Below are 7,774 nucleotides of genomic sequence, written 5' to 3'. Positions count from 1 at the left end.
TAACATGTCATACGATGCATGCTCTTTTTATTACACTTGTATGTCTACCCGCCACAGTCTGTGGGTACACTAGCCCTGAGGGTTTGTTTTGTTACCTGTTTTGTTGTTTTCTGTTGTTGCATGTTGTTTCGTAGCATTTCTGTTAGCTAGGGCTCACATCCAGGGTCTGTCACGTCTACGGACCCATACGGGCTGAGGTTTAGTTTTTAATTGATTGTTGTCCCACAATCTTCTCGGCCGTATACCATACATCATACGTGCACGTTCACCATTACACCTTTACTACTACCCACCACGGTCTGTGGGTATCTCAGCCCTGAGTGTTCGTTTTTAATTACCTGTCTTGGCGCGGCAGGTTGCTCGGGCTCGCTCGTCACATACACTAGGGTTGTGTCATTAGGTTCACATTCACGCGCTGTTGGTCTTGTCATTTCTGCACCCACATCCTCATACTTGTCAGGTACGTAGGGGTGGTGTTGTTTAGTGTGTTGGTTGTCTGTTCTCATGGTATGTCGTGCTTTTCCGAAGCTACCTTGTCAGTCATTCCTCCACCGCTGCATAGGGGTTCCAGTGCAGGATAGAACCCCATCTTTAAGGGGGTGGGTCCATACCAGCTCATAGCTTCGTTTATCACTGGTGTACCCCTTTCCCAGCCTCTGCTGGGGGGGGGAGGGCAATACCTTTAGGTGGCTATCCCAACTTCGCCCCAACCTCTCCCATCTGCCAGCACAGCACATGTTTCTTTGCATGATTCCTCGACCGATTTATGCGGTACTTTATGCACTCTCAGATCTATAAGTCAATTGTTGATCAGGATGGAGGGGATTTTAGCCCGCTCAGCTTGCGCAGAGGTGTTAGTTGTGGCTCCTGCTCTTCTCAGTATGCCTGCAGGTGATGTTGGAATTTCTTTACAGTGGCACGTAGAACTGGGGGGGCAAGCTTGGTCTCGGGTAGTCAATCTGGCCAATGGTTCTTAACCAGATTATTCAGAGGGCTTCTTACAAGGGCGGGGAGGTTTCATAGGTTCATGTCTCTAGTTTGCGGCTTTTGCATATTCAATTTGGCCTCATCTTCCATTCCATGAAGTATATATCAGGTAACCAGCATTTTTAGGACCTACAAACTCCTGTCAGTCTGTCCATTTTTGCAGCTCACCCTCCCTAAGCCGCCAGGGGAGGGAAGTCGGGGATGTTCTTTGGCACGCCTATCAGTTACCGGCCAGGTTTTCATGGTGTTTCCGACTTCCTGTCTCCTTCCCTTGGCGCAGTTCTCTTTTACCACACTTCAACTTCCCCTTCATTTGTTTAGGTGGTAAGGCAGGGGTTTGCGGTTATTTCTGTACCACAGTCTTGGTATTGGATTAAAGTAGTTGTCCTTCTCTGCAACATTCCTTGGGTCTGCTCTTTCTCCATCCTCTCACTACAACAGTTTGTATGTCCAGGTTACTTGCCAAACCAGGTTTGAATCCTAAACCCCTTTTCTGTTTATTCATCTGGTTCGGAGACAACTTTCGTCGGTCCCGCACAGGGGGTCCCTTCTTTTCATCAGGTCCATGGGGCGCTGGAGATCCTCCATTTCATTTCATCAGTCATCCTGGCATTCACATTTTCTGGTCTATCGGTTGTTGCAGGCCCTTCTTTGTAGCTTTCACATCAAACCTACTTTGTGTCTCTTTTTGCCCTCTTTTAGGCATACGGACCAGCTAGACCAACACACACCTCAGGTCTTGGTAGTTAGGGGTTATCGTATTTCCAAGTGAAGACTCTGACTACAAGTTGGAAGGCTAGCCTGAATTTGTAGGAGGAGTCTGAGGGCTTTATATCCCTCCTCCTCCATCAGAGGCTTCGTCAGGTAATTTCTGGGTTCCCTCCCACCCGTTCCCCCTTATTTTCATAATTTCATCTACATTTCATACATATCCATTCGGGGTATGCCCTCTTTTAGGCATACTGACCAGCTAGATCAAGGCACACCTCAGGTCTTGGTAGTTAGGGTTATCGTATTTCCAAGTGAAGACTCTGACTACAAATGACTTTGTCACTCTGGCTCGCAGAAAGCATGGGAAAGTAAGGTCTTTCAGTATATTGTATTTTCTTTGTGTATAACTTTTTTCTGTAATTGTCTTTGTCCATTGGCAACACTGTATTTGTAACATCACCGCTTTTAAGGTTTTACCATCTATGTTTTATTTGGGTAGAATTGGTTAATTAAACGCTTCTTTTCTGTACAAAATAAATTTGATCTTCATATTTTAGCATCGTTATCATGTGTTATTGATTTTATTGGTTATAGCTGCAAAAGCATTGGCTAAACTCTATAAACAAAAGGTTGTAATCATTTATGGTATATATATCGTTAAGTGAATAAGTGAGGTAGGTAGAAATTGCCATAACAGCACTTACCTGTACAGGCATCCAGCAGCTTCACAGTCAGGTTTATACTGCGCATGTGCAAAGTACGCTGCACTTTGTGAATGAAAAAGACTTAGATAGACTTACCAGTGACGGTATTTCTAAGAGCCTTTCAGGACAACCCTGGAGAGAGCGCAGCTCTGCCCAATTTAACAGGAAACACTTGCAGACCTTTAAATCCCTCCTCTTCCACCATGGCTTCAGTTATTGTGGTCTCCAGCATACTGGAAAACAAAGCACAGAAAAAAACACAAAACAACCATGATACATACTTATACCAATTCTAAGCTAGAAAAAAGGGAGGGAAACTAGCAGTTGTCCTGAAAGGCTCTTAGAAATACCATCACCGGTAAGTCTAACTAAGTCTTTCTCAAATCGCCTTTCAGGACAACCCTGGAGAGCATAACCGAGAAGCTTACCCTAGGGTGGGACTACTGCCTGCAGTACCTTCCTGCCGAAGGCCTGATCCGCAGCTGACAATAAGTCCAACCTGTAGTGTCGGAGAAAGGTCGAATAGCTTGACCACGTGGCCGCCTTACAAATCTGATCAGGCGTAGCACCAGCCCTCTCAGCTCAGGATACTGCCATTGCTCTTGTGGAATGAGCTGCGATCCCTGCGGGAGGTATTACTCCTTTAGCTCCGTAGGCCTCTGTAATTGCCCCTCTGATCCACCTACCCATGTCAGGTCACCTTGAGGCGAGGTGACAGGTGCACACCGTAGGGATCCGGAGTGCACCGCAAGGTTGTGGACCCTACGGCTGACTGCTGCAGACGGGGGACAGATCCCACTGGGGATAGAGCGTGAGATTCCCTGGGGCGCGGAGTCTAAGAGCCAGCAGGTGTTCACCAGAGCCTCCAGTGGTGAGGATGGACTTGGCTGCAACTGGCTCCAGGTCGCGACCCCCAGGGTCCCCCAGCTCACACCCACAGTAGGCAACAGGAGGATAGGGATGAGGGACAAAGCCAAGGTCGGGGCCACAAGCAGACAAGAATAGTCGGGTACACGCCAGAAGGTCAGGATCACAGGCAAACAAGGATAGTCAAGACACGCCAAAGTCGGTAACGGAAAACAGTAGCAGAGCACACGGCAGGCAAACGGAAGCTAACACACAAAGACTACACAAAATGGTTGATCAGCACTGAGCCCTGCAGTGCACAGGTTAATATAGGGCTCCCTGATAGGGCCTGGGGTGGAGCCATGCTTAGAGGAGAGGTTATAAAAACCACCAGGTGGAAGGGCTGGCTTCTAAGGCCGCGTACACATGGGCGGATTGTCTGTCCAACTTAGTCCGCTGAACCGTGTTTCAGCGGACAATCCGCTCGTGTGTGGGCTTCAGCGGACTTTTTCAGCGGACAATCTGACGAACAAAGTCTTACGGAATTTCCGTAAGACAGTCCGTTCAAACTTGGTTTTGTCCGTCCAAACTTGGTTTCAGCGGACAGTCCGCTCGTGTGTAGGCAAGTTGGACGGACTAAGTATGGCGCATGCTCAGAAAGGATTTACACGGCCGAAGGTTGCATTGCAGTGTATAGGACGTCGTTTTTCTAGTCCCGTCATACGTGCTGTACACGTCATCGCGCACGCTTTCAGCGGACTGTCTGCTCATCGTGTGTGGTCAAGTCCGTTCATGCAAATTTTGAACGGACTGTCTGTCGGATTGTCTGACGAACTTAGTTGGCCAGACAATCCGCCCGTGTGTACGCGGCCTTAGTCTGAAGACATGGGGGAAGGTAAGCAAACACAGGAAGATCACTGCATAACCATGACAACCCAGAGTGCTTTTGGAGGCTTTTTCACCCTTACGAGGGCCAGAAAAGACTATGAACGGGCGTTCGACTTTCTGAACTCTTTGGTGACTGACAAGAATTGAAGAAGGCACCTCCTTACGTCCAAGGTATGGAAAGCTTCCTCACCTGCATTAGCAGGAGCCGAGGAGAACGCAGGCAACACTATTTGTTGAGAATGGTGAAAATTTGAGGAGACCTTGGGAAGGAACGCTAGGTCTTTTTGAACGACTACCCGGTCTGGAAAGATTTTCAGAAAAGGCTCCGTGATTGCCAAGGCCTGAAGTTCACTGATTCGCCTTGCTGACGTAATGGCCACCAAAAAGATTGTTTTAAGAACTAAATTTTTCAGACAAACATCTTGTTAGGGTGCAAACGGAACCCCCGTGAGACCCTGCAAAACGATAGACAAATCCCAACTGGGAAAACTTTTGAAAGATACTGGCCTATTTCATGCCAATGCTCTAAAAAATCTTGAAATCAGAACTTCTCTACCCTGTTTCCCCAAAAATAAGACCTAGTGTGATTGTCTGTGATGGCTACAATATAAGCTCTACCCCCCAAAATAAGCCCTACCTTGTTTCTCCAAAAATAAGCCCTACCCTGAAAATAAGACCTACAAGGACTTTAACTAGCGCTTATTTGGTGGGTAGGGCTTATATTGCAGTCATCACCGACAATCACGCTAGGTCTTATTTTTGGGGAAACAGGGTAGATAGAGTCTTTTCAAAATAAACTGAAAGAGCCGCCACCTGAGTTTTTAAGGTGCTGGCTGCCAGTCCTTTCTCCATTCCGTCATGAAGAAACTCGAGGACCGAAATGACACTCTTCACCTGGAAGCCCTTGGAGGTACAATAGGAATTAAACTTCTTCCACACCTTCTGGTATATGGCCCTAGTCACCTCTTTCCTTCTTGAGAGTAGGGTTTTTACTAACTTGTCGGATAAACCTTTAGCTTTTAGAAGATCTTCCTCAGAAGCCAAGCAGATAGGTGTAGATGGTCTGCCTCTGGATGAACCACTGATCCTTGTGTTAGAAGGTCCTCCCTGAATGGTTGTTTCCAAGGAGGCTCTGAGGCCTGGTTTAGTAGCGTTGCGAATCAAGGCCTTTTTGGCCAAAACGGTGTGATTAGGATCAAACTGGTCTCCTCCTCCCTGAACTTTCTTAAGACCATCGGGGTTAGAGGGAAGGGGGGAAAGGCATAACACAGGCGGTAACGCCATGGATGCGCTAGAGCATCTATGCCTAAGGCCTGGTCTTATCGGTGAAGAGAAAAGAACCTGAGGACCTTGGCGTTCTGCTGATTGGCGAATAGGTCTACCTGAGGGAGCCCCCACCTTCTGGTAATCATCAGAAAAACCTCCTGATTCAAGCACCACCCTGCTTCTATCAGTCTTCTTCTGCTGAGCAGATCGGCTAACAGATTTTGGGAGCCCTTCAGGTGAATTGCCGATAAGGAGGCTACATTCTGTTCTACCCAACAGAAAAGCTGATTGGCTAGATCCATGAGACCCCTGCTCCTGGTTCCCCCCTGCTTCAGGACATATGGCACCGCAGTCATATTGTCCGAGAGGATCTGTACATGATGTCCCTTCACCAGATGGTGAAAGGCTAGAAGGGCTAGGAAAATGGCCTTGAGCTCTCGCCAGTATGACGATCTCCGGGACTCCGCCTTGGACCAAGTCCCCTGGGCCGTTAGTCCATCCAGATGGGCTCCCCAACCGCATGCGCTTGCGTCCATTGTTAGATGTTTGTCTACTAGAAACATCCAAGGGAGGCCTCTCGTTAGATTGGCTGAATCCCTCCACCACCACAGAGCTCGTCTCACCTTTGAGGTAAGCTTGATCTTTTCCTCCAACGAAACCTGGTGAGACCAAGTTCATAGGATACACAACTGAAGTGGCCTGGAGTGGAACCTGGCCCACTGCACCGCTGGGATTGAGGCCATGAGAAGCTCTAACACTGCCATGGCTGAGTAGACTGAAACTGCATAATTCGTTTGAATCTGTTTTACCGCCATCTGGACTTTTTCCAACTTTGCCTGTGGTAAGAAAACCTTCTGCAGGACAGAATTGATTACATAGCCCAGAAAGGTCACTTCCTGACTCGGTTCTAGGTTCGACTTCTCCAGGTTGAGGAGCCGACCTAAATCTCTTGAGGTGTACCTGGGCTACTTGCAGGTTTGTTAACTGCTTCCTGGAGTCCGCAAAAAAACAAAAGGTCGTCTAAATACGGAATCACAGGAATCCCTCTCAACCTTAGAGGCTCCAGGGCTTCCTCCATTATCTTTGTAAAGATCCTGGGGGACGATGAGAGCCCGAAAGGCAGGGCCCTGAACTGAAGGTGCCAGATCGACGTCCCCAGGTTGACTGCCAACCAAAGGAAACGTGGGAGGCCTGGGCAATCGGGACATGTAGATAGGCATCCCTCGGGTCTAGGGATGCCATGAAGCAGTTTGAGGTTAGCAACTTTGTTATCGAATGGATTGTGTCCATTCGAAAGTGTTTGTAGCGGGTTGACCTGTTCAAGACCTTTAGGTTCAGAATCAACCGGTACTTTCCTGAGGGTTTTTTCACCAAGAAGATGTGGGAGTAAAAACCTTGCCCTTCCTGATGTCTTGGGACCTGGACAACTACCTCCTGCTGGATCAGATCCTGTAACAGGTTCGTCATTGCAGAGGCTTTGTCTGGGTCTTTCGGAAGGGCCGTAACATAAGACCTGTTTGGAGGGGGCTCCAGGAACTCCAAACTGTAACCCTGGGCAATAATGTTCCTCACAAACTGGCTTGAAGAGGTTTTGTTCCACTGCAGGAGGAAAGCAGACAACCTCCCTCCAACTGGAACTGGACTGTCATTTGCTTTTTGAAGGCGGCTCGGAGGGGGATCTGAAAAGAACCCCTTCTCTACCCTTACCCTTTTGGGGGCCCCAACGGCTTTTACTGTCCTCTCTACCCTTTCGGGGCTGCTGAACAGCATGAAAAATTTTCCTAGCTGCCTGCTTTTTGGCAGGGAAAGCCTTCTTTTTGTCCGCTGTTCTATGTAGAATGGTTTCTAGGTCTGGACCGAAAAGAAGATCCCCCGAGAAGGGTAAGCCGCACAGTCTAACCTTGGAGGCTGTATCGCCTGACCAAGTTTTAACCTGGACCGCCTGCCTAGCGGAATTTACCAGGGCCGAAGATCTGGCTGCCATCTGGATGGACTCGGCTGAAGCGTCAGCTATATACTTTACAGCCTTCAAGATCAACGGAAAAGACTCTAGAAGATCCTTCCGGGATGTTCCTGCCTCAACATGACTTTTTAGTTTCTCCACCCAGCATTTAAGATTTCTAGCCACCACTGTGGACGCCATAGCTGGTTTGAGGCTAGCTGACGCGGAATCCCATGCCTTGTTCAAGAGGGATTTTGCCTTTTTGTCCATTGCATCCTTGAGAACCCCCATGTCCTTAAAGGCTAAATCTGTACGACGTGCCACCTGAGTCATTATCGTCAAAAGGAAACCACCTTTTCAAGGTTTTGGAAAGGAAAGGAGCTCTTTCCGGATCCTTCCACTCCCTTTTGACTGATATCAGACAGTACCC

This window comes from Lithobates pipiens, unplaced genomic scaffold (assembly GCF_037356315.1).
Source record: "Lithobates pipiens isolate NorthernLeopardFrog02 unplaced genomic scaffold, aLitPip1_a1.2 Scaffold_13, whole genome shotgun sequence".
In the NCBI taxonomy this organism is placed as follows: domain Eukaryota; kingdom Metazoa; phylum Chordata; class Amphibia; order Anura; family Ranidae; genus Lithobates; species Lithobates pipiens.
Note: the sequence above shows the minus strand (reverse complement) of the source record.